The sequence below is a fragment of the Parasteatoda tepidariorum genome, chromosome 9 (genome assembly GCF_982258835.1).
Source record: "Parasteatoda tepidariorum strain Cologne lab strain chromosome 9, Ptep-v5.0, whole genome shotgun sequence".
Taxonomy (NCBI): Eukaryota; Metazoa; Arthropoda; class Arachnida; order Araneae; family Theridiidae; genus Parasteatoda; species Parasteatoda tepidariorum.
In genome coordinates, this window is record NC_141763.1 from 13,694,392 (window position 1) to 13,722,353 (window position 27,962).

At 33.1% G+C, this 27,962-nt stretch overlaps 1 long non-coding RNA gene across 1 annotated transcript; it reads left to right on the forward strand.

Moving 5' to 3' along the window:
• Nucleotides 1-342: 342 nt before the first annotated feature.
• LOC139426780 (uncharacterized) lies at nucleotides 343-23,315 on the forward strand. Its single transcript, XR_015428850.1, has 3 exons — nucleotides 343-652; nucleotides 22,720-22,765; nucleotides 22,856-23,315. It is a non-coding gene; the product is annotated as an uncharacterized LOC139426780 (long non-coding RNA).
• The last annotated feature ends 4,647 nt before the right edge of the window (nucleotides 23,316-27,962 follow it).

The window sequence follows — 27,962 nt, forward strand, 5'->3', positions numbered from 1 at the left end:
ACCCAGTTCAACTCATTGGAAGGCGAGCGCTTTATCCCCCGATCCATCACGGTTCATATTGCCCGATATTGTAGTAATTAATTTTATTACAAAAAATTATTTCTTAATTACAAAGAAATATATAAAAAAAATTACTTGCAATTCTTGTCAAATTGTAGAACCGATAGGACAGATTCGGGATGAGCAGCACACGAATAGGGCAGGGTTTTAGTGAGATTCGAACCTGCTACCCACTTGCCCTACCGGCCTTTGTAAAAGGACTGCATGAAACCTCAAATCGTTTTCAAAAAGAAAATCGATATTGAAATGAATTGGCGTAGGTGTATCCCAAAATATCTTTCATTGATCACTGATTGTTTTTGTGGATGTATTTTATATAGTATTTTCTTTGCTTACTTCGCCAGTTATGTGTAGATAGTAAGCAGTAATGCAACAAAGTAATTCTTGCATCAAAATGGATTTTTCAAAGAAATCTAGACGTAGCACAAATAAAGAGAATTGACTGCTGTGGTGAATATTTAGTATAAAATTCTGCCATTAAAGATGAAATGTTGAGCAATGAATATACTAAAAGACTGACAATTGCGATGTTCTATCCACTAGTTCTAGCAACGAAGGAAGAACTGTATTGTTCACCGATGAATGGGAAAAAGTAAGCATTTTGTTTTTAAAATATTTTATTGTGAACACCAGAAAGACTGAAGTAACTAGATAGTCGGTAAGGTATACTTAAAAAATATTGTTGGAAGGGGCCCCATATCTTTCTAGTTTTTAATAACAATTTCATTTTATTTTCGTGATGTTATAATAACGAAAATTATTTAGCTTAATGAACCGTTTCTCTGATTATCCCTAAATAACTCGGGTATGTATTTATTGTTGACAACAATGAAAATTATTGAAATTATTGAAAAACAATGTTTATTGTATTCAAAAAGAGAACAGCGTCTACATGATTGTAGATAAAAAATTATTTTTAATTAGAAAATGGCTATAGCACAATACATTTTTCTTGTGTTTTTCTAAAATTTATTTAAAAGTTGAAATGAGCATTTTTCTGAATAATAAATCAAGCAGAATCTTCTTTACGGGCAACATGTTTGTTAAACATGCAAATTAATTCTAGCTTCCAAAAGGGGGTACAAATTAAAACAATTTGTTGAAAATAGGATATTAGTATTTAAATCAAATCTATTTAGAGACTTTGTTTTTTAGTAGAATGTAAATAGTTTTAACGCAGTTATTTAAATTGAGCAAATTATATAATGAGCGATTTTATGATAGCAATAAAACGAACGTTCAAAAAGGATAAAAATCTTTCGAATATCAAATAATTAGTAATTTAATCCAGACCAGCATCCTCCGAAAACTAAAATTGATAATTCGGAAATTTGGAAACTAACTTTTTTTACCTTTGAAATTTAAGATTGTGAGATGATTCTCTGCAAAGATTCTCTTAACGGAAATGTTGTTTTTCACTAATTGGTAATGTAAAGAGGTGAGTTAACGAATGTTAGGAATTTTGTTAGCAATTTTGGGAGGAGGCTGAACAGCGTAGTATTTGAGATAATCAGGGCTAAGTATTCGCCACCTCGCCAAATGCGATAAAATCGAAAATTTGGTGAATAAAATTGTGAGGAGGAATATTTTTAAAATTCTTTTTGGGTAAGAAGGGACTTTTTTTTTCTCAGTGTTAATTTTTGAAATAATTCTTTACAAAAATAAAAATGAAGATCTTTAAAAAACTTTAGTTCATGAATAATATAAATGAAATTATACGAATCTTTTAATGCAAATCTAATACTATCTTTTATAGCAAATAATTTTTAATCCCCTTTTAATAAAAATCTTTTAAAAATAATACAAATACGTCGGAAATAGCTCTAATTAATTGTTACTTCAAGAAAATATATTTTTTTGTTAAACGAGGGATTCGACTTTTAATTTGGGGTTAAAATGGCAGCTCGTGAATTAAAATTTGTTGCATTTTCTTTCAGTATGCTTTTAGAGCAAATTTGAATTAGAGTTCAAGCTAATATATTCATTATTCCTTGAATATGTGTTTGTCACAAAATAAAAATCGGTTGAATACTGAGTTCGTTTATTTTACTGGTTTCTTTATTTTATTATTTAATAGAGTGCTTTCTTCTCTTTGATTGTGGGATCTTGTATTCGAAGTTTCATCAAATTCAAGACTAACTAGAGTCCTTAAATTGCTGCAGGAGTCTCTTAACAATACCGTAGAGATAACAAAGCAAGTTACGAAAGGCCAAATAAAGATTATCGTCTTTGGAACTTTTTTCCACCAATTAGTATGACAGTTTTACTAGAGCTTCTTGCTGGGTTAAAACGCAAGCTTTGGTGTTTTTCAAAGCAAATGATCGCCAAACTTTATCCGCATGCAGAATTTTATCGCCAATTAAAAATTTCGATTACTTTCAACATAAAAAATATAACAGACCACAGAACTAAAAAGCAAACAGAAAAATAATTTTAAAACATTTTTTTTTTACTGAGACTAAAATTGAGAAAATGGTTAAACAGTTAAATCCACCGTTTCTGTATGAATCGTATTGTTTTAATGGTTTCGCACAAATGCTATTCTTATAACTAGTGGGCTGCGCCCCCTGCTCGCTAACGCTCGCCAACCCCCGAAAATTGCTATTCAATCTTATATGGTTTGCTTCGCAAACCGCGCTCGCTTCGCTCGTTACTAACTTAGGTAAATTGCAAATGCACAAAATTCTAAGAATTCAAAAGAATCATTCAAATCCATATAACAACTTGTTTTTTTTTTTAAAAAATTACATCTTTTTAGTAAATACTAAGTCATTAGAATAAATTTGAATTCAAATAAATGACATGTAATTCGTTAAACCTATTAGAAATGTGCTATAGTATAATTCGTGATATAAATCAAAAATCGTCAAATAAATTCGTAACATATAGATTCGTGAAAAAAAGCACTTTCGACAAAATACTAAAATAGAGATCTATCGACAAAGACTACTCACTTCTGCCTAGCGTAATAGTATGAGATTGACGCAGATGATGCTCTCTGGTTATTTCTGTTTCCGTTTTTAAAAGCGCTATACGTTGAGCCACCTCAGCTAGATTTGGCATGTGACATTTTTAGCGGCAATCATGGGTCGATTCGCCGTGTAAGAGAAATAGTAACGTAAACAAAACAAAGCAAACGTTGCCACAGGTGGAAAAGAAATACAGCCAAAATTTGGGAGCCATGTAAGAGAATTATATATATTAGATATTAATAATACCCGTTTAGATAGTTTTCAAAACCAGCAGATTCCCGCGTTTATCGTTCAGAAATTCTACCAATATTTAACAAAAATGATGAAGTTAATTTGTTTTGGGAGAAGACAGTAAATACTGATGATAACGATAAAAAAGGGGGGTTAGTTGTAGTTTAGAAAAAACAAAAGTGGTAGTAAAAAAGTAGGTTAGGTGTTCATGCATCAGTTAATGAATTGTGTGGTATTGAAAGTTCAAAAAATGGTTGCAGTAGCAGAAGAAATGCATAGTGATGCCTATGAACACCAATCGGAACAAATATTTGCGAGAGGCCTGGCCCAGAAAGCATGTAACCTTACGGCACCCTTGTGTCGAAATTTTCTTCGTATTGTCACGAAAATGTTTGGACTAAAAACCTTTTTTCGATAAAGCAAAAATATTGCAGTTTCAAACCTTTCATCCTAAAAGGATTAAAAATTATTTTTTAAAGTTTTTTTTAAAAAGGTATTGTCACTGAGGTAAAATGGCCATAATGACGTCACACTAGCGATAGGATTAAATTGCATTGTTCATTAAAATGTCAAGACAAGGTTGATTTCAGCTGAGCATACAATCCTTATAATTACCTAGATTTAAGATTATTTTCACCTTGAGACTAACTTTATGAAAGGATTTTTTCATTCTTGAAAACCTTCAGTCAACCTCGATTTAAGGTTTTTATATATAAAGTTGTTTTCCAAGGTTTTGGATTAGAGTAATGTGCGTAGTAATGTGCAGATCGTCACAGATCTCGTTTTAAGGTTTGAAGGTTTACACGTAAACCTCATAACAAACCTTTTTAGGTTTACATTAAAAGGTTTTTGCTGAGAGAAAGTAAACGTTATTTTTCTATATGGGGGAAGCTTTTAAGACATTGGGGAACTTTTTGTATTAACACGAACTTTCAGAAAATGAACAGCAATCCGTGACAATTGTCCAAAATTTATTGTTAGCGCTGAAGAGAAAAAAAACATCAAAATCACCAAATACAAGGTTTTTTTTATGTAAGGGCCGCTTTGTTGTGTATACTAATAGGTGACATAACGTCGCAACGAGTGCTTGCGTCATGCCTCGGAATTTTTTGGGAACAGTTACAGCTATGTTACGGTCAGTTCTGCGTGTTTAAAATGTTCAAATTTAACAAATCACCTAGATACGGTCGTGCTGCATACATTCACTGGCAGATTTGTGAGGTAGCGAAATTCCTTGACAAGGAATTTTGCTACTCTATGACAATGACTCTTTCCGATCCAAGTTTTATTGGACTCTTTTGGATGGGAAGTTTTGGACCATCCCTCCCTACAGCCCTGACCTCGCGCTGAGTGATTTTCATCTTTTCCGATACTTCATACATCAGTTTGGCAGAAATCAACATGACGATACGTGAAACTGTGCTACAACTATGACGAATGCTTGAAAACGGCCTCGACCTCCTGGTTAACGGAGCAGGTGGCAATTTTATATGAAGAGGCTATTCTAAATCTGGTCGTAAGGTATGATAAGTGCTTAAACAAACTTGGCAACTATGCTGGAAAAAAAAGGCAAACGCATGTAGAATCTGAAAATAAATTTGCTGTTTCAAAATTTCCTTCGTTTGGTTTTTATTTTCAAACGTCCCTTAATTAAAAAAACATCCCTCGTATTTTGAATGAATTTATTCACCCTTCTTTTGCATCGTAAATAATTTTTCAGTAAAAGTTTTTAATACTTATTTTAAATTTGTTAATTTTCAAATCTCTATTTGACATTTTAAGTTGACCCGGATTCGTCATTTTCCGGTATATACCATTCCTAATGAATAGTCCTTGTGAAAAGATTTATCGAGTCTGTAGGGGAGAATGGGGTCAATTGTAACATTTCTTACTTAACTATTTTTAACTGACAAAAAATCCAATATATTATTAGTATTAATTGACAGACGAGTAAAGTAGACTCTCCTCTACTAGAAAAAAAATAAATACCTGATTTCAAATATTATTGTATTAGTTATTAACAATTTTTGACAGTCGTGCACTTGTTACAATTGTCCCCACTTACGGGGTCAATTGTAACAGTTTATAAATTCAACTAAAACATAGTTAATTATACATATTATCATAGTTGTGATATATTTTTTTATTGATCAAAATAGTAATGATAATTTAGGAATAAAAATAATAATGAGCAGAGGTCTAAAGGGTTAAAATTTTAACTTTAAGGGATTGAAAATTTTAATTTATGCTGTGAAAGGTGACAAATGAAATAATGCACATGCAACATAATATAAATGATATAGGAAACTATTGGTGGTTCTTAAAGAGTTAAGTAATGGTTTGTAAACATAAGATTATTTATTTTCAGCTGTTACAATCGTCCCTTTACTTATTGTTACAATTGTCCCCAAGACACCATTTCAGCTTCATTTGTTAAAAACAATGCTAGTTAATTAGCAAAACTAATCTTTTTTTATTAAAATGTTAATTAAGGTGTCCACTTACATATTCGGTTAATAATTTTTATTTGTTTAAACAAAATTACTTTGTTACAATATAATATTCTGATACCAAAAAAAGTACTTGCGTGGCTTGAAAATATCTTTTGTGATGTAACTCTTTCAAAAGAACATAAAAATGGTTGCCATCAGGGGTGTACATGTAGATTTATTAAATACACCTTGTGCGCCACCTAGGAACCAAATCTAGAACCCGACACTCGAAATTTTTGCTCTGTTACAATCGTACCCTGTTACAATTGACCCCACTCTCCCCTATTGTATTTTTCTAATATCACTGTGGGGTGAGAAGTTATCGAATTACATCTTGTTATCGACAATGGCAGCCTTCATCCATGAAAAGGTATACCAACAAAGAATCGAGTGCTAGCAGCACTACAGTACTCCCCCACCAGAATTATAGCTGTGACAGAATTCGATAAACCGATACCACTAGTTGATTCATAGCTGTTTTTCTGAAAAGCTGAGAGAGCTGTATTAAGATCACCGTATTTTGGAATGATGATCGTGAGAGATGTATTAAGTTCATGGTCGTGGTCACTGAGACTGAGTAAAAGCAGTGCAGGAGGTGATAAATGTCGCAGTCACAAGTGGCAGGTCAACTTTCATTGTGGACCATCCATGGAAGTAGGAGTGTTCAAATCGAAGTGGGAGTGTCTGTCGAGGTAGGCGTGTTCACATCAGTATTGTGGGAAAAGTTATCGACCATGTCAACCTACATAAGTGAAAAGGTACCCCCAGATCGAAACGTGTTAACATGTGCTATATACTAGATAACACTACCAATCACCAAGCTTTTCCGCCACGTCTTTCAAAAGTGATGCACCCTACATTATTCGTTTTAGGTTTAACAAAAATAGTTATTTTCTTTTTAAAAGTGAAAAAAACTAATTTTTATTTTATTATTCTGCATTATTTTTCTTTTAAAAAGACATAAGGATTTACTAATATTAGTTTCAAATAAACACAAACTTGTTTAAGACGTTTTAAGTGTGAAATTAATAAGCATTTCTCACTCAATCACGTAAAAGAAAAATATGAAATTCATGTTTATTCTAGAACGCTATCACGAGGGTAAATATTTGTGCAGAGGGGCTTCTACGACATTCAATCATGTATAGATATATATATTCGAATTTTTTTTGCACGTCATACACAAATTGATTTTTTTTCAAACGTTCGACTGGAAGAAAAAGTATTTAAATATCTACAGCGATGCATGCACCGAAAACCTTATTAGGTTTTCTTCCACACCTCAGGGGGTGGCGGAAGAATTCTGACGAATAAATAGTTTGGGGATTTGGGACTGCGAAAAGGTTTTAAAGTATTTTTCCATGTATTCGTGTTGAGTTTTATCAGTAAACATACCCGAAGTCAATCAGATTTCAATTTGGTGAAGGATTATGCTGAAAAGTATATGGAAATCAAAGTTATTCAATTCGGTTTCAATGAAAAAAAATTGTTATTGATCACTATTCACTAAACTAATAACTTTATTAGATTAAATTTTGTTGATCAATATAGATTGACTTACATTAGTTTACATTGTGAAGTTTTAGTTGAATCATACTATATATGATAAATCTAATGATTGTGTCGCAGTTTTTCATTGTTGTCTGGATTTTTATTGGCAGGAAAATCACGTGGTAGGATCCAGTTTTTAATTCAAGAGTTTAAAACTAAGAGAATCGTTGCTTTTATTATTATTATTATTTTAATACTGTAATTCTGCTCTACATTTTCAGATAAATTTATTTCGAAAGTTGATCTAATTTTATTAGCCGTTTTATGATTATTATTTTTGTGCAAATAACATTAATATGCTGTTATGAATTACAGTTAAAGAGACCTGTTAAATGATTAAGAACTGTTTCATGCTGAATGAGATGCAAGCAAAAATAGTATTTAATATATCCGCCCATTAGGTAAGCAGAAATATTGAGTTACGGTTGTAAACTCTTAAGATTTGTCTGAACAAAGTAATGTTAGAAAAATATAAATGTTACATTAACACGTTCACGCCGGTGGGTCAAGATGAGACAATCTAGCGTGACCCACCGGTGGGTCACGCTAGATTGTCTCATCTTGGCAGCGCACCGAAGTAAAAACTGGTAACAATAAATTTCATTTTTTAGTTTTTTTTCGGGAATAATAAAAATCCGTAAATACCAATTGTTTTTAACGGATGCAATTTTTATATTGAATTGCTTCTTCGCCGTGATAAATTTCCTTACAGTGAATTGTTATTGTTGAGAATAGATTAACTCTTCCCGAATATTATCTAATATTGAAATAGTTCTTCTACCAGTACTTTCTCTTTTCCCGTACCAGTATTTTCACTTTTCCCGGCGTGAACGTCTTAAAAGATGATTACTTAGAAAAACTACTTGTGTTCACCAATAGATCTAGATGTTTATAATACTAATAGATAATAATATTTGGACGTGAGTAATGGATGCACAAGTGTAAGCAAAGCAGAATCTTTTTTGTTGTAGTTGTTGTAGTTAATTCACGTCGCACTAGAGCTGCACAATGGGTTATTGGCGACGGTCTGGGAAACATCTCTGAGGATGATCCGAAGACATGCCATCACAGTTTTGATCCTCTGCAGAGGGGATGGCACCAGTGTTGCCAGAAGTTAAGATTAAAAAGTAGCGAATGGGAGCTCCAAAAGAAGCGGATTCGAACATTTTGCAGCCCAAATGTATATATATATATATATATATATATATATATATATATATATATATATATATATATATATATATATATATATATATATATATATATATATACTATATAATATATATATATATATATATATATATATATACTATATATATATATATATATATATATATATATATATATATATATATATATATATATATATATATATATATATATATATATATATAATAAAATAAATGTAACAAAATTAATATCACAGCATAAATAAAGTGTAAAGTTTGCCATGTTTTGAGTGTTCTAATTTATTTGGCTATATTCTGTAAAACAGCGCCGTTTCCCAGAAAACACAAAAAATATAATAATATTGTATAGCGCGTTTTTTCAAGCTTTTTTATATGTAAAAATCCGTCGGAACTGTCCTCGATATTTTAATGTTGGTGCGGTCTTTGAGCTGCATAAGAATAATGGGACATTCTGTGAGAAAATATTTTTCTAAGAGGTTTCGACCTCAGCTCGCTTCGTTCCCCAACCTCAAGAACCTTAATTACTCACAAATAGAAATGTTCTCACTAGCTAATTTTATTTAATGAAATTAACTTGCGTTTCGAGGAAATTAAAAAAAAGACCTAACAAGGACCCAATCTCCAACAAGAAATTCAGAAAAGTTCAAATTCATGGGCCTACATCTGTGTGCATTTGAAAATAAAAGGCAAAAAATCTTTTTCAACAACAACAAAAATGTCTTTTTTAAAAAAGGTACAGAAACTGCAAACTTTCAAAATAATTTTATAATGGGAAGGGAAAAAATTAAAATATATATATATATATTTCTGCAAGGAAAAAAAGTAGCGCATATTTAAGATTTGTAGCGTTCGAAAAATAATAAGTAGCCCAAAAAGTAGCGAGTAGCCCAAATTCAATTTTCAGTAGCGGGGACTTTTAAAAGTAGCCCAATCCGCTACTTGTAGCCCAATCTGGCAACACTGGATGGCACCCCCGCTTCGGTAGCCCGACGACCTGTACGCGAAGTCGGAATTCCTTTTAGTATATAGATGTTAAGTGAATAGTTTAAAGTTTAGCAGAAAAACTGTTTTCTGCTAAAAAACAAGAAATATTAAGAAGCAACCATCGTGAGCCGGCGAACAGGGGAGTTTAGCCCCTCTAGTTAAGTTAATAAAATTTATAAAATGATGACTTACTCCGTTCGAATTTATTCACTTATACCTTTTTCCTTGAGTTTTAGAGAATAGCACATTAAACATCAAAGCGAAGGTTTTTTAAACTGCTTTGTGATTCTTGAGTACGTTAAGAAAAGAATTGTAATTTCGTTTATTTAAACTATTAATCTCATCGACATGATTTTGGTGCATTCAATTCAGCGAAAAACAGTAAGTCGGAAACTATTTATTACATGTCTACGTAATAATATTTATATTTCCACCTTTTTCACCTCCCTTTAGAGGGGGGTGGGGGTAAACTTTTAGTCTTTAATATTTGACACAAACCAAAACTTTTAATTTCAGGCCTTCCTTTAATTATTCAATTCCTACCATTAATTCACACTTTCCTTATATCTTGCTCAAATTTTTAATCGTTAATAAAATACTTTTTATTTGTCCACATTTTTTTAATCTTGTAGTAGATGATGCTTGATGTTAATACAGTTTTTTTCCAAACATTAATTCATTCATTAAATGGGGATGAGCGAAAAACGAAATGGAATTTTCTGATGGGTTAAGCGTTAGTCATATATATATATATATATATATATATATATATATATATATATATATATATATATATATATATATATATATATATATATATATATATATATATATATATATATATATATATATATATATATATATATATATATATATATTTCTCTTTCACGGCGACAAAAAAATGCCTCATTACAACTCCCAGAATAGCAAAGCTAGAAAATCGACCAATGATTGGCGCTAAAAATGTCCCATGCCAAATCTAGCTGAGGTGGCTCAACATATAGCGCTTTTAAAAACGGAAACTGAAATAACCAGAGAGCATTAGTTGCGGCAATCTCATACTATTAAGCTAGGCAGAAGTGAGTAGTCTTTGTCGTTAGATCTCTATTTTAGTATTTTGTCGAAAGCGCTTTTTTTCACGAATTTATATATTACGAATTTATTTGACGATTTTTGATTTATATCACGAATTTATTTGTTTTATTATTGTTATTAGTTATTCATTGAAAAATGAGTCTCAGTCGTGCTGTTACGCTTTTGAAGTATAATCAAAAGAAGTGTGCTCGAAGATTGGAAGAGAGCATTGATGACAGCTATGAAAGACGTAGTGGTGAAAGAATGCGTAGACGACGTGCTGTCATTCAAGATTTAACTGTTGATGTTGTCGAACACAACATCGGTTCCATTACCGAAATTTGTAGTTTTTGTGTTACTCACTTCTGGGCAGAAGAAAAAAATTCCTTTGGGAAATATAACAAATGCTGCCATGATGGAAAAATCAAGTTGGAAGATTTAACTATCACTCCTGATTTGCTAAAGCATTTATTCTGTGACAATTCCGTCGAGGCCAAAAACTATAGGGATCATATCCGTGAATATAATGCTGCTCTTGCTTTTGCATCATTTGGAATGCTGATAAAGTCACCTTCTGGGAGTGGACCATATTGTTTCCGCATTCACGGTCAGATTTATCACATGGTTTCTCCGCTGTATGCAAATGATAGTAACAAAGCTGGATATGGGCAATTGTATATTTTCGATTCCAGCGAAGCTACTGACAGACGCATGGATAATAACAGTGGATGTTTACGGTCTGTGATGGAGCAGTTAGATTATATACTTATGTTTTTAACGAAGTTGTGAATTGTTCATAGCTATTATTTTTTAAAAACATAATGCTTTGTTTATGCAGGTTTTTCCATTGCAATTCACTTATTTCAATTTTTAATAGACTTAATTATAGCCAAAATTTTAACCTTTTTAAAGAGATATCAGTTTTAGAAATTTCATCTTAAGATTTTATACTATAGCACATTTCTAATAGGTTTAACGAATTACGTGTCATTTATTTGAATTCAAATTTATTTTAATGACTCAGTAGTAACTAAAAAGTTGTTATATGAATTTGAATGATTGTTTTGAATTCTTAGAATTTTGTACATTTGCAATGCACGTAAGTAAGTAGCGAGCGAAGCGATCTTGGTTTGCGAAGCAAACCATATAAGATTGCGTAGCAATTTTCGGGGGTTGGCAAGCGTCAGCGAGCAGGGGGAGCAGCCCACTAGTTGTTTCAAATTTTACTATAAGCGATTCAGTTTTTCACATATTTTGAAAATAACATCGGTGATCATTTCTAGCGTATAGCTCTATTTGAACAAAAAATAGTTTATGGTGCACATTTATCTATTTAATTATTTTATATTCTCTATGTCAGATAAATTCAATGAAGAACATGACGTGGTATCACGTGTGGTCCACGTCACCCAATTTATACCTTTATAGTTCTCTGATATCACTCCCCCTTTTTTTTCCAATTCCTACTATTAGTTCACACTCCATGTAACTCAAATGCAGGTAACTTCCATCAAAAAGTCCACCAAGAAGGTACATTTCTATAAATACTTGACCCAAGAGTTCACTTGTCTTCTGGATTGGGTTCAAAACTACAAAGCTACGGAGTCGAACATGGCTAGTCGTGAACTCAAACTTGGTTCCGTTGTATGGTTAGAAGATAAGATAAGCGTAAATCAAGTGGCGGTGGTTGGGCGTTTGCCGCCCAAAGAGGTGTCCAGTTCGCCCCGACCACAGTAAAACATCATCAGTGGGAGACGGATCATGAGTTAGAATCCCCTCACCATCGGGCTTACCATGGGAGGTTTTTCTCTCCATGCAACGCAAGTGTGAGCCATTTCGTGTAAAAAAAAGTCCTCAACGAAGGCTATCTTTGTCGCAATGCTTGATCCAGAAATTCCCTTGTCTTCTGGTTTGGGTTCAAAATTACAAGAATTGAGCATTGATAGTCGTAAACCTAAATATAAGTTGGTTGTTCAACGCTGTTTATAAAATAAAGTAAACGCAGTTCGAATACCGACTAAATCAGTTGTAAAAAAATTATTTTCTTTCTTTTAACACATTAATATGAAACAAAAATAAAATTGACTGTTAAGCACGTATTTCGAACGCATTTTTCCGGCGACGCATTTTTCAATTCGTCATATTTTGTCTAGGATGCAGACGATCTCTCTCTTCTCTTGAAAACTGTCTATTTAAATCTCTTGGAATGGAGAAGAATGTCTCTTTGATACCATAAAAGACCGGGAGTACCTGAGGAAGTAGTTTCTTTTTCCGTTACAGCCGTTAGGAAAGTGCGATAAAAGCGTGATTACTGGAAGGTCTCCCAAAAATGGCAACAAATGACATGAAAACGATTCTGAGATTTTTAAAGCTTCCATTGGGGATGTATGTTTCTTTTTCCGCTGGAGAAAAAAAAAAGTACAAGTTTATTTTTCTTCCTTTCAACTGGACTGATGTCATGTGATATTTGGCATTTAAAATCGTTTTCTTCTGCATTTGTTTCACACATTCCAAAAATGGAAATTATAAAAGAAAAATGTAGTTATTTTTTGTTATACAGTCCATGGCCAAATTATTAAACGCACTGAAGATTCCGTGTAAAATCTTAATTGTAATGTATTATTTTACAGCTTTATTGTTTTTACACGACTGAAACCGGTTTGCACTTGTTTACGTTCGTGTATTATTTGGTTAACATTGTAATGCAATACGTTAAAAATAAATGCAGTCAATTCGCTATAACTCGAATATTACTATAAATCGATTTTTTTATGACGCCTTTTTACTCCATTTTTTTTCGATTCAGCTTTGCTATATATGCTGCTAATATTTTATATTTTACATCCGTCGTTGAACAGCCGACCCAATTTTTGGGTTTACGACTATTAATGTTCAACTCCGTAGCGCTGTCATTTTGAACCAATCCAGAAGACAAGGGAACTCCTGGATCAGTACCTCCAAAGGTTTTGATTTGTATTGGTAACATGGAAGACATTGCGACTCGACAGATTTAATGAGCATCAGTCACCATTTACTACACGTTGAGTCTTCGGCCGACAGGGATCGAACCCGCGAACTCCTGGATATGGGCCCAGTGTCCTACCGACCAGGCTATCCCGGCCCATATGCTGTCAAAGCACATTTTACAAATTATAAGTTGATATACCCCCAAAGGAAACAAGGACCTCAAACACATACTGTCCCCCTTAGACGCATTATAAGATTCTATGTAAAATCTTAATTATCAGGTGATACTATACAGCTTTATTGCTTTTACGCGACTGAAACCTGTTTGCACTTGTTTACGTCCGTGTATCAATGGGTTAACATTGTAATGCAATACGTTAGAAATAAATACAAATAGGAAGTAAGTAAAAAATCTGAATAGAAACCCATTGTTTACTTTCGTGTATCAGTTGGTTTAATTAGACACGATATATAATATAAGTTTGACGCTTGGATAAATTAGACGATATATAATATAAATATAGAATATTTATTATATCAGGTATTATATTAGTATATTATAATAATTAGATCAAATTATTAGACGCACTGTAGTTTTTTAATAATGACATGTTTTGCACGAGTTTATAGGCAATACTTTTATATTTAAACATACATGTACTGGGTTCTGATTCAGGAGATTTTTTATATACTTCCTATTTGTATTTATTTTTAACGTCTTGCATTACAATGCTAACGTAAACAAGTGTAGAAATAATAATTTCGTATAGCATCAACTGATAGTTAAGATTTTACATAAAATCTTAAAGTGCGTCTAATTAATTTGGCCACGAACTGTATAAGAAAACTAGTTTTTTTAATGAGAAAAGCCAGAATAATATATTCAAACATTCATCTCTTTAGACATGTTTGATATACATTTCGGAATTTCGAACAGAGATTTATTAAGCATTTCAAAGTACATACAGATCTATGCGCAACAAATCTATCTCCTTCCGTGGAATAATTCGAAGCATTTCGGCGAGGGACATAATTATTCCACTAAAAAGAACACACGGGAGGGAGAAGGTATTTAGATTCTTCGCGTGTCGGCTTAGCTTAGAGATCTCTGTTAGGAATGTCAGAATCTGCAGATCCTTATACATTTCAGAAGAGGTGCACGCGAATCATTATTATTTAAATTGGGTCGCCGCTTATGCCGATGGCGGGAACCTTTCCAGTATTCGTTTCTGCCGCAGACAGGGATCGGTTTTGGGGTGAAGGGTGTGGGAGGGTTCTCCCTTATTTGACTCCAGTCACAGACACAGTGAGTGGCAGAGGAAATTATTCGTAAACTAAGCTCTTCGAAGAGCCGAAGGAGTCTTATTTTAAACTGACAAGTAGTTCTAAATAATGATTTCTAAGGCAAGACTTAATGCGAAGTCGGAAAAATGGTTAGTTTATATCTTTTCCCCCCGCATAACCCACATAAGCTCGTAGTTTTTAATAAAGTAGCTCGGATCAGCGTACGAATTATTGTACGAATTAAGCGTACGTATTTAGTTACTTTGTCAATCAAGTGTAAAAGGTCAGTCTCTACTTTTTCCTGATATCAACCATTTTGTGATAATGAGTTAGAAAAAAGTGACTGAGAACTAAACATGTTAGAAAAAGATTCTTTTAAAAGAAGATAGCACAGCAAGGCTTCACCCTGTCCCACCCCCTACACGGGGCATCCAGGGAATAGCATTGTCTTGAAAGGCGCGCACGTGACTACGCCAGTATATATACTATATAAAAAAAAGAGGACACCCAGAAGAAAAGGCTTGATCACGAAAGATGGCAACAGAATAGGACAATGGACTGACCAGTGATTTGCTGCAGGCAACGCGATGCAAGAATAGGTTAAAATTGAATATTAATTGTTGGCGTATATACTACTTGTAAAGCAAAGGAGGTGCTGAGCTGCTTTTAAAAGAAGATACGCCAACTCAACCCACGCAATTATGCCTCTACTATAAACTTGAAGAGTGTTTTGTTAAAAGCTAGACTAGCTGCAACACTTAGTGGAATATATACGTGAAAATATTGGACCTTTTGACTTGGAATCCTATTTATATGGCTAAGTGACTTGTTTCATCCAGTCCAAGACAAGCACTTCAACCGAAGGTGGTACATGTGCAGAGAAACTCAAATCGGTATTCTGGTAAAGACGAATTTGGATGTAACATACAAATATAAGATACTATTTTATTCATCTTCCTTATTGTATTCGCAATTTTCTCATTTGATTTCTAAGGTCGGTGGTATAAAACCCAAGGGGGAGAGACCATAGCCAACGAATGTCTGAAAGAACAATTTTAAAACATTGCCAGAATTACCTGATTAAAATGTTTTCCAAATCAAGGAAGAAATGGTAAGGGGTAGGTCTGGGGAGTATAAAGGTTAAAAAAGTTTACAATTCTAATTTCTGAAGTTTTGGTAGCCATTTGTACTATGTGGGGTGTAATGCATTCATGCAATCAGATAGAAGGGAATTTGTCGACCCATCTAGGCAATTTTTTTAATGTGTTTCTTCTTGCTCAGTAGATACCAGTTTACCAGCTACAACCGAAATCATTTCATAAGCTTTCATGGAATAGTGGATCACATCTGCACTCGGTCACCGAACTTACACATCAGCTTCTTTTCGTAAATCACGTTTTTGGAGAGTTTTGGTGATGTGTTTTTTTCCAAGCATTGCTCTGAACATTTGCAATCGTCATATTGAATCCATTTCTTATTAAATCCATTTCTATTTAAAAATAGAACACGTTTGCGACGAAAAATCAATATCAAACAAACTCCCGAATTCAAAAGGTATAGAACAAAGCAAAACAATAGTACAAAGAAGGACCTACTATAGATTTGAGCCGTGATGGCTCAGGGGATAGAGCGTTCTCCTTCCAATGAGGTGAACCGCTTTCAAATCGCAGCGATGATAGGTAGATACGAACTCCGCATCCAGCTCGCACCGACCCTAGTGCTGACGTAAAATATCCTTAGTGGTAGACGGATCATGGGTGAGAGTCCCCTTGCCATCAGACTAACCGTGTGAGGTTTTCCTCTCCATGTAATGCAAATGCGGGTTAGTTCCTTCAAAAAGTCCTCCACAAACGCAAATTTCTCCCAATAATACTTGATCCAGCGGTTCCCTTGTGTTCTGGATTGAGTTCAGAATTGCAAGGCTAAGGAATGGAACATTAGTAGTCATAAAACCAAAATTGAGCCCGCTGTTCAACGACGGTTATAAAATAGAATAAAATACTACAGATTTGGTTCGAAAAACAGAAACCTTTCTTGGTGCTTAGATATCAAACGATAGAAGAGACAAACAAACACGTGCGAAGTGGTTTTACCAATTAGGATAGAGGAACCACAAGATAAAAAGGAAGATTTAGCAGAAAGCAAACGAAAATTCTGTGGTTTATTAGGTGCTATTATTCAAAATTACTAAATTTTCACCGATTCTCTTTAAAAAAAATTATCGGGAAACCTTGCAACTCATTCTAAGATAAACTTTAACATGCGAGGAAGGATTTATCGACAACGTCAATTTTCTCCTGTATAAAAGTTTCCCGAGTTAACATGTCTTATTAGTGAATTGGTATTTAATAAATGCAGCGGTACACACGCTATAGTACTCCCCCACCAGAATTTAATAGATGCTAGAATTTGATGAACGGATGCCATGACACTTAGTAGATGCATTGCGGTTGTCGTGAGGAGCCGGGAGAGCTGTATTAAGATCATCAGATTTTAAGAGCTCACCATGGCAGCTGTATCAAGATCACGGTTGTGCGCGTGGTAGCTCCTGTGTTGCTACTAACAGTAGAGTGTGGACAGGTTTCAGTGTGTGTGATTGAGACTGATCAGCAACGGCTCGAGGACGGCAATGTCACAGTCGTAAATAGCAAGTTACTGTTTAATAGGGACCTTTCGTCGAAGTAGGCGTTTCTGAGGATGTGGTTGAATCACGTCCGGAGGTCACTCATGTGGGGTATTAGTTATCGACAATGTCAACTTTCTTCTATATAAAACTACCCCGAGGTAGAAATGAGTTAACATGTCTTATGAGTGGATTGGTTTTTAGTAATTGGAGCGGTAGTCACACTACACACGTAATTCTTAGTAAATTAACTGAGACTATATCTACTATATCCTCATAAATTACATTCAAAATTTTCTTTCTTTCTTTTTCAAGCAAAACCATACATTTAAAAATAATATTTTCAATTGTTTTATTTCGTAACGATCATTTATACAGTAAAGATCTTATTTTTAATTTAACGAGTTTCTAGTACGTAATGTGTTGATTATTCATGAAATGTATGAGTAGTAGTCACGTAATGTATGAGTAGTTTCTTATTGTTTAGGTAAATGAATGTTTTGACACTAACTGATCTCCCCATTAAATCTGCTCTTAAGCTATTCGACTCTTTAAGTTTTCAGTTTAGTTCTGATTTTTACTCTTAAACTGTTCATTAAAAACTAGAGAAGTATTATAATGGAGTAATTTTGTCTTATTTTACCGTGTGTTACGCGTTAAACAGAGAATTAAAATGAAGTTATTGATTGAAATTTCCAATTATCCTAGCTTCTAAGAAATTCTGAATAAAAAGTGAAAAAATTTTCGACTCTTAGTTCGACATTAATTCTACTCTCTTAATTCTTACTTAATTCATAATTTTTTTCTACTCATAAGTTTTCAGTTTAGTTCTGATTTTTACTCTTAAACAGTCCATTAAAAGCTAAAGAAGTATTATAATGGAGTTATTTCGTCTTATTATACCGTGTGCTACGCGTTATGCAAAGAATTAAAATGGAGCCACTGACTGAAATTTCCAATTATCCTCGCTTCGAAGAAATTCCGAATAAAAAGTGAAAAAAATGTTCGACTCTTAATTCGACTTTAATTCTACTCTCTTAATTAATTCATAATTTTTTCTACTCTTAAGTTTTCAGTTTAGTTCTGATTTCTACTTTTAACGCTATAAAGACTAAAACTTAGTATATACCTGTATTGCTCAAAAGCAGTCAAAATGACTGCATTGTGAAAAAATGATGAGTAAAAAAAATTTTTGAATTATTTTTAATAAGTTTTATATTATTTACAGTTATATAACAAGTTATTAGTAAATAGTAAAAAAATTACTAAAAATTTATTAAAAAATTATGCAGTATTATTTGCACAAATTTTTTCAAATGAAAAAGCAGTTTAAAAAAAAGTCAAAATAACTTCCTTGGGCAATCTAGGGTTAAACAGTAACACATACTTAAATCCAGTAAAAACTAGAAAATTATTATAACATTGTAATTTTGTCTTATTATACCGTGTGTTACGCGTTATGCAGAGAGTTAAAAGGAAGCTATTGACTGATATTTCATATTACCCTCGCTTCGAAGAAAATCCGAATAATAAGCGAGAAAAATGTTCGACATTTCAATAAGTGACAGAGTGGGGCATAAAATGATGAATCTCAAAAGTTCCCGTTTCATTCAGAAATTAAATATCGATCTGTATAATGTAGTCAACCTTTATTCTTGAAAGTCATATTTCTCTATCGTCTGCATAAGAAAAGAATCCTGTCCGGACATGTTTCTGCCACGCGCGAACAAATATTGACTGGAGTCGATAAGATTGGAAAAGATTCTCTCTTCGACTACCCCTCTCTTTTGCGCAGAAGAAAAACAATTTTCGTGAAAACATGAACTTGCAATACAACAAATAACTCCTTTAGTTTGTTAGATTCAAAATAAATTTAATGACAGCAATGTGAAAATCTTTCAGAGAATGAAACAAGTAATACAAGTCAATTCCTACTTGGGACAACAAAGAAAAATGTTATTTTAATTACTTTTTATTAAATAATTACAATTCCCCCCCTCCCCATATGAAACTCAAATTAATTTGTGAAATTTAATGAATGAAAACTACAGAGATGCCAACTGCTCCGGTCACCCCAAACTAATTAAAAAGACGGTAAATAACTACAAAGTAAATTTTGCAAATATTCGACTATTTTTGCTTGCTTTTTAAAAGGCATAGCATGAGGTAAGTACTATAAAGTGGTGAATTATATAAGAATAAGAATTATTTAGAAATAGTGGTGGATAAAAATCTACTAAATTGAATTTGATAAACCAAGAATCATATTTGATTAACTACCACTTTATTAGTATATTATAATGATTAGATCAAATTATTAGACGCATTGTAGTTTTTTAATAATGACATGTTTTGCAGGAGTTTATAGGCAATACTTTTATATTTAAACATACGTGCAATGGGTTTTCATTCAGGAGATTTTTTATATACTTAAATACTTCCTATTTGTATTTATTTTTAACGTATTGCATTACAATGTTAACCCATCAATACAGGAACGTAAAGAAGTGCAAGCCGCGTAAAAGCAATACAGCTGTATAGTTTCACGTGATAATTATTATTTTAAATAGAATCTTATAGTGCGTTTAATAATTTGGCCAGGGGCAGTAAATATACAATGATATTCCAAAGTTAAGGAACAATATCCGTTTTCCCTCTCCACCCCTGCATTAGGAACATATCGTAGGAGGAGTGGGAGATGAATGCCAAAAATGGAGTTTTTCTATTTGTCTTCGCATTGTCCAGAACAAAACACCATTTATTTGAACATATGATGCTGCCAAGGAAGGTGTGCTTTCTTCAACCAATATCCTATTTTTTCCCCATTTTCTCCACAAGGGAGGAAACCCTTTGCGGAATAAGACGTGATCTTTGCTGTGAAAGAGACGTGAGATGACGTTGAAATGACCGCTACATCCTCCCAAGCAACCACAGAAATACTCCATATTTGGTCAAAATTTGGATTGCTTTTTTTTCTTCTCAACATTAGATTTTCGCAGTCGCAACACTTTTCTATTTATACATATTAAGGTTTAATTATTTCACGTCCACAAATTGTCTTTATTTTATTTCATTTATTTATTTTCATTTTAATTTTTAAATGTATTTTTATTTATTATATTTTTATTTATTTATTTTCCTTTTCATACTTACAATTATTTATTACCCATTGGCAAAATGGGTGTTGTTTTGGGTTTGATGGCGTGCGCCCCTTATTTGGACGTCATCACACTTTTCAACTGTGTTTAACAGTAATAGTAAACATCAAGCATGCGCCGTTATTGCATGCGTTGCTATGGTGATCGTGCTGTTTGATAATTTTTATAGAATTCTTTTTTTCACTTTTAATTTTTTTATGCATTAAGTGGGTGAGTTTATTTTTGAGATATGGGACCAGAGAGATTATACTTCTTGAATTGGAAATAAATACTTCCATAAATACTTCTTGAGTTGCGAATAAATACTTGAGTAGTGAATAAATACTTCCATAAATACTTCTTGAGTTGTGAATAAATACTTCTTGAGTTGTGAATAAATACTTCCATAAATACTTCTTGAGTTGTGAATAAATACTTCTTGAGTTGTAAATAAATACTTCCATAAATACTTCTTGAGTTGTGAATAAGAGAATTTCATAATTTGAACGATATTTTTTTTTTTTTTTGGCTTAATTAAGAATCAGAAATTCAAACATCAATAGATGCAATTTTTGAAAGGCATGATTTGAAATGTTGCGGCGTTTATGAGAGTATTTTTAGCCACCATGTTTATTTACACCGTAGAATTTAAACACAAGAAATTAAAAAAAATAGACAACAACCATTTTGCCAATGGATAACCTTTTTAAATATTTAACTATACTTTTATTTATTTATTTTTTCTTTGCAGTACATACGAATATTTGTTCCTCCTTAATAAAACCACCATTTTCTTTCTTTATCTGACGTTTAAAAACGTATCAATTATTAGATATATTGTATTCGGAAAAGCTAGTTGGATAAAACCAGTTGAGTTAAGCTATATTTTGTAAATTAAAAAAGCAAACAGAAATAAGTAAAAATTTTGCTTTAAGAGTGACCAGTAATTTTCCATTTATAATAATAGAATTAACAGTAAAGGGTACGTATATGTAAATGAGTTAATCCGTGTTTTTTTTTTAAAAGTTTTATTTCTTTACTAGCTGAATACCCGTTCTCTGTCCGAGGTGGGGGGAAAAACCAAGTAACAACAAATCAGTAATGAACAACTCTGCATAATCGCTCACAAAACTGAAAGACAATCTAATTTATAAAACAGAAAAACTTTCTTTGTTCTTGCTCGTGACTTTAGTAATATTTAGTAGTTCATTCAATTAAAATAACGATTATTTTTATTCTTTTGAAATGATGTTATTCCTCGAGGTTAACCCCTGCTAGTTAAAATTCACAATAGAAATTTTTTTTCTTGTGCTTATCGCCATTGAAGGCCCGTAAAACACCTTTTTTCACATTATCTATATTTTATTTAATTTTATCGCCGTTGTTGAACAGCAGGCCCAATTCTTGGATTTACGACTACTTAGGTTCAACTACGTAGCCTTGTCATTTTGAACACAACCCAGAAGACAAGGGAACTCCTGGATCAAGTATTGGGAGAATTTGCCTTCGTGGAGGACTTTTTGATGGAACTTACCCGAATTCGCATCACATGGAGAGAAAGATCAGGAGAACCTCCCACGGTTAGCCTGACGACAAGGGGACTCTAACCCATGATCCGTCAACCACTGAGGATATTTCACGTTCATTTTAAAAGGTACCAAATATACGAATTTGTATGTTTGGTACATTTGTATAGTTGGTATTGATCGCACTAGTTACTATAATACCAAAAACGCCTGTAACCAAAATTAATCAAACACCATTGGCTTGAATAATATTATGGCGGTTTTTTATGCTTCTCTTGGAACAAATTAAATTTCTTCATTGTATTTGTTTTCCAGTAGATAGATTGTTTTTCATTTCAATTAGAATATTTATTAGCAATACTAAGAAAACATCATTGGCGTCAATTTTTAGCATCATTTTTTTTTTTTTTTTTACATTTTACTTAAACAAATTAGAACCATTTCCTTATTAGTTTTGCCTTTCAGTGCACAGCTTATAGTTTTATTTTAATTGGTACATATACCCAAAATTAATTGAGCATCATTGGCTTCAATAATAGTATGGCAATTTTTTGCTTTTATTTTAAACGAATAAGTTTTTGTTTTCATTAATTCTGATATTTAGTACACAGTTTTTTTTATATTTCAGTTAGAGTACCAACTAATAAAGCATCATTGGCGTCAAAAACAGTACGGTGAGTTTTTGAATTTTCTCCTATACAAATTAGTGTCATATCTCCATTACATATGCTTTTTAGTATATGGCATTTTTTTTTTATTTCTAGGAGTTCATTTTGCTGAAATTAATTACGCATCATAAACATCTATAACAGAATTGCAATTTACTACGCTTATGTTAAATAAATCTGCTTTTAGTTATATTACTTGTTAAAATGAAATGATGAGACTAATAAGAATAAGTTGAACCTAAATGTCTTAGAAATGGGGCAAAGATGGCCACCCATCTTCATAGAAGATGGGCGGTGAGCAGCTCTCCTATTGTGAAACTATAAGTAATCGAATCACGTGTCTGTTTTTCTGATACAGTTGTTTTTTGTCTATACATCAGAATTTTGAGGGTGGCTTATAAAAGAAAATTGGATCAAATGTCCAGTTTGAGGGACAACTCTCAAAACAGGATAAAAGGTCGTTTTTTGTTTTCTTATCTCTTTTAAAAACCGTACGTTCTCATGTTACACGGCTACTGAGTTTTTCCATTGTTTATTTTATTTTCCTATTATTATATTGTTCTCTTTAAAAAAAAACTTTTCTTTAAATAATAAATTTAAAATTAAATGATTTAACTTGTGATCTTCTTAGTAGCGTATAAATTTCGAACTGTTTTTCTTTCTGTGTGTTAGAAAGCTCACTGAAGATTTAAAAATCTTATTACATCAGTTATTGCTAGTTTTTTTTTTTAAATGGATATGTCGTAGGTTTAATTTATACTTTATTTTATAACTGCGTTGAACAGCCGACCCATTCTTGAGTTTACGACTTCAACTGCGCATTTTGAGCCCGACCCAGAAAACAAGAACCACCTGGAGTTCTTAATCGATCATTGGGTCTAACTAGCCTTCGAGTCCCACAGTGGACTAACAGTAAAGATGCGGTTCCCAGTGAAACACCGTAGTCAAGCATCACTGGCTGCGGTCGGTGTGTGGGTGGGTGACCACTTTGATCAGCCTGCGTGGAAACCGAGGGTGCACGGCATCTGTCCTCATTAAACTCTTCTACAGTAAATTACCCTACTTCGCGCGCAGGTCGTTGGGCTACCAAAAGCATGGGAGCCATCCCCTCTGCAGAGGATCATAATTGTGATTTCATCGGATCATCCTTAGGGATGGTTCCCAGACCGTCGCCAATAGCCCATTGTGCAGCTTTAGTGCGACGTTAATAAAAGTACCTACCTACCCACCAAACTAGCCTTTGCAAAGGATTTTTTGGAGAAAATGATCCGCATTTGCCTTAGATGGAGAGGAAACCCATGAAAACTTCCAATGGTTAGTCTGACAGCAATTTGATTCTAATTCATGATCCTGTCTACTACTTGGGGTATTTTAAATCAGCTATGTTAGTAGTTACAAGCCGGGGGCGGAGTTGGTATGGCATGATATTGCAAAATAGAAAAATCAATTTATTTATTTAAATATGAAAAATAGATTTGGAAAACATGATAACAAGCTTATTTATTTGAGCCGTGGTGGCTCAGGGGATAGAGCGCTCACCTTTTAATGACGACACCGGGGTTCAAATCCCAGCGATGACTGGTCGATACGAATTAAGCATCCGGCTCGCACGGAACACAGTGCTGACGTAAAATACCCGCAGTGGCAAACGGATCATGGGTTTGAGTTCCCTTGCCGTTAAACTAGCAGTCGGAGGTTTTCATGATTTTCCTCGCCATGTAACGCAAATGTTCGTTAGTTCCATTAAAAAAAGCTACACGAAGGTAAATTTCTCCCAATACTTGATCCAGGAGTTTCCTTGTTTTCTGAATTGGGTTCAAAATTACAAGGCAACAGAGTTGAATATTAGTAGTAGTAAACCGGTTCGGCTGTTCAACGACGGTTATAAAATAAAATACTAAATAAACAAGCTTATTTTTTTTAACTTATGAATGTTATACTTTTTATTTTAAATCTCTTATTAACCAACTAAGGAGCACTTAAGTATCCTCATACATTAGGTTGGGTAAAAAAAAAATTTTTTTTTCTAGATTGTAATTTTTTAAACAGGAATATTCGTTCTACCAGATTTAATTTTATAGGTTACCTTAACAAATTCTTTTGGATATACCATCAAAATAAAAACAAGGGAAAAAGCAATTATTACAAATTGGTACCAGGTTTCTAAACGTACATATCGTGCTTTGTGTGGTTAGTACAATATTTTTGTCAAGTAACTGAATTTACTCACAGTGGAAAGTTCTTAAGTAAATAATTTACTCATCAGAACTACTCGCTTACCAAAACTTCAATGCCGCTGGCAAATTTTTAAATAACATAAAACTAGTAAAATATACTCCGATGGGGTGAAAACTATTAAGCCTAAAAATACCCCCAATGTCTTGTTTCGTGTGTTCAATACAGTAATTAAACTTTGTGTGTGGGTGTGTTGAGTCAAAGTAATTCGGTGTACGGTATATAAAATTTTAGAAGAATCAATATAACTTTAAAAAAAGCTTAAATCAAAATAACCTATATCTCATTAAATAATTCTGAGCACTTTTTTTTTGTATATTTATTAAATGATACAAACGAACAAAACTCAAAAATAAATTACGTCCATATTTTTGGAAAATCCAAAAGAATGCTTCCCCCCAAACCCATTCGTTATTTTTTAATGCATCTTACGCTTATTAAGTTACAATTTATCACATTTTCTAAGTAAAAATACATCTTTCGTTCTCTCTGGAATTCGAAAAACAAGTAAATGCACACAAATTGATCATCAAAATAATTTGAAACTATTAAAATTATCTTCCTCCATTGCTCGTATTTTGTTGCCGAATAAAAGTTCGAATAGCTTTTGTTTGATATATCGATTTATTTTTACAATCCCGTCGATTCCAAACCCCTCTCTGTGTGTGCTCATTATTTCTTTATAATATAGGGAATCGAAAGTGGTAGTCTCGTAGTCTAATTGAGCCCTCAGGCAATGAAAAGAAAAGGTACCTACCGGGCCTGAAAGTTACGATTTTTAGCATTACCTCGAGAGCCGCGCGGAAAGTAAAAAACTCGATTTATAACGAAAATTGAGCCACAGAAGAATGAAAAAGAGAAAAAGTAGCCTGCGTTTGACGCACACTAAAGCGCACACACACACGCGCACAAATGAAAAATAGTAATGGCCGACATAAAGTTTCCCTACGCTATCAACATCTGTTCTTTCGGATTTTCATTACCCTTGTTCTGATAAAAAAAAAAAAATTCTCATTTCAGGCCTACCCCTCCCCTCTACCCAGAGAGAAAGAAAGAGTAATGGTGCCTAAAAACAAAAATATAATTTAAAGAACCATTTTCTTTAAAAGGGTAAAAAAGCAAAGTTCAATCTTCCCACACAACGGGTTTTTTTTTCTTCTTTCGAATCTTTCTGGCTCATTTGAATCGGAGGAAATGAATTAAGCTTTTGTTTTCTTCCAAAAAAAGGAATCTTTCTCAGAGGTTTCTCTCCGGAATTGACAAGGAAGATTTGAGGTATAAAGTAAAATGATGTTATTTTGTGGGCTATATTGAACCAAAGAAGCCGATTCATAGAAGTTATTGGGTCGACACGCCGTTTTGGGTGGACATTAACTCTGGTCTAATAATCAAACGCCATATTCAGATTTTCCGCATTGTTAGTTTCCTCTATCAATAATAGCATGTTAGAAATCCTACGATTGGAATTATGTCTCAGACTAATTGGAAAACCCTACTCTTTGTAATCAACCTCCGCCATTTAATTTTCCGCATTGCTAGTTTCCTCTATCAATGGCTTGTTAGAAATTCTCCGATTGGAATGATTATATCACAGGCTATTTGGAAAATCCGTCTCTTTGTAATCAGCCTTCGCCATTTAATTTTCCGCATTGTTAGTTTCTTCTATCAATGTCTTATTAGAAATCCCACTAGTGGATGTCGCATGATCATTGGAAAATCCGTCTCTTTGTAATCAACCTCCGCCATTTAATTTTCCGCATTGTTAGTTTCTTCTATCAATGGCATGTTAGAAATCCTACGATTGGATTGACTATGTCGCAGGCTAACTGAAAAATCCGTCTCTTTGTAATCAACCTCCGCCATTTAATTTTCCGCATTGTTAGTTTCTTCTATCAATGGCATGTTAGAAATCCTACGATTGGATTGATTATGTCGCAGGCTAACTGAAAAATCCGTCTCTTTGTAATCAACCTCCGCCATTTAATTTTCCGCATTGTTAGTTTCTTCTATCAATGGCATGCTCGAAATTCTGCGATTGGATTGATTATGCCGCAGGCTAATTGGAAAATCCGTCTCTTTGTAATCAACTTCCACGTAACAATGACACAGGCTAATTGGAAGTGTCTATAGTGATAAAAATCATTTTCATCCTATGTCCCTATAGTTGGAATGACTATGTCGTAGACTAATTGATAAAACCGTCTCTTTGTTGTAAACTTATGTTTTTTTTTAACTATGTTTCTTAATAACCCAAAAAAATTGGAACAGTTACCAATGATTTTTAATTTTACGATATCATGATTGAAATGACTATGTTCTAAACTAAATTTGAAATGCTATCTCGTCATCTATCTACTTTCGTCAATTCCCAATGCCTCAGACTAATTGGAAAGTCTCTAGTGCTTCTTAATCTGCCTGAATGTTTTTAGGCTTAAAGCTCATGCAGTGGGTTCATCCAGGCTAATTATGTTTCGTTGCTCAATCACTCTGGTTTAATTCAGGCTGATAGTGAAGAAGTGACAGAAACCTAGATAAGTCAAGAGTAATTGTGAACAGTTATACTAAGATTTATTGCAGTAAGCCGTAGCTAATTTTGTCTGGTTGAGGAATACCTTCCTCACTTCCTAATTAGCCAAAAGGTAAGGTGTCTGGGCTGATTGCAATGATATTTCAAAATCGCCAGATATATTTATAAATAAGTTTTAAAAAATATATAAGCCAACGTAGCAAAAATAACAAATCAAACGCTTCTTGCCTCATTTTAAAAGTGACTAGGGGTTCCGTTCAGCAACCTTTTCTACAGTTTCTTATTCATCAATCTTTTTTGTTTTCTCTCAAAAGTCAATATTTGTTGTTGAGATAAATGAGAAATAATTTTATTCGCTAACGAGGCTTATAACAGTTAAAAATGCAAAGTAAAAAAAAGTGAGAGAAAATTCACGAAATAGTCATTAAAAATTGCAATAAT